Below are 303 nucleotides of genomic sequence, written 5' to 3'. Positions count from 1 at the left end.
TGCTGCTCTCGAAACGATATCGCGGTACTTTGATGCCACACGTGACAGTGACGTAGCGTCGGCGCCGGTTCTAGTCGGACAAAATTTTTAACCGGCATGCACTGCTTCAAGTCAGCCGCCGATCGGTTTGCGCGGCGCGGCATGAAGTCGAACGCACCTATTATCACAGCCACGCCCCTCAACACCCACACCATCATCACAGCCACGTTCCTCAACACCCACACCATCATCACAGCCACACCCCTCAACACCCACACCAACATCACGACCACGCCCCTGAACACCCACACCATCACAGCCACG

The 303-nt window shown here is 57.1% G+C and overlaps 1 protein-coding gene across 1 annotated transcript in view; it reads left to right on the top strand.

The window, feature by feature from the left end:
- LOC107653876 (mucin-2-like) overlaps positions 1-303 on the top strand; it is a 1,931-nt gene that overhangs the window by 1,071 nt on the left and 557 nt on the right. The gene's annotated exons all lie outside the window — the stretch shown is intronic.

Source organism: Sinocyclocheilus anshuiensis, unplaced genomic scaffold (genome assembly GCF_001515605.1).
Source record: "Sinocyclocheilus anshuiensis isolate Anshui unplaced genomic scaffold, SAMN03320099.WGS_v1.1 scaffold1994, whole genome shotgun sequence".
Lineage (NCBI taxonomy): Eukaryota > Metazoa > Chordata > Actinopteri > Cypriniformes > Cyprinidae > Sinocyclocheilus > Sinocyclocheilus anshuiensis.
This window is presented reverse-complemented; position numbering and strand designations above follow the sequence as displayed.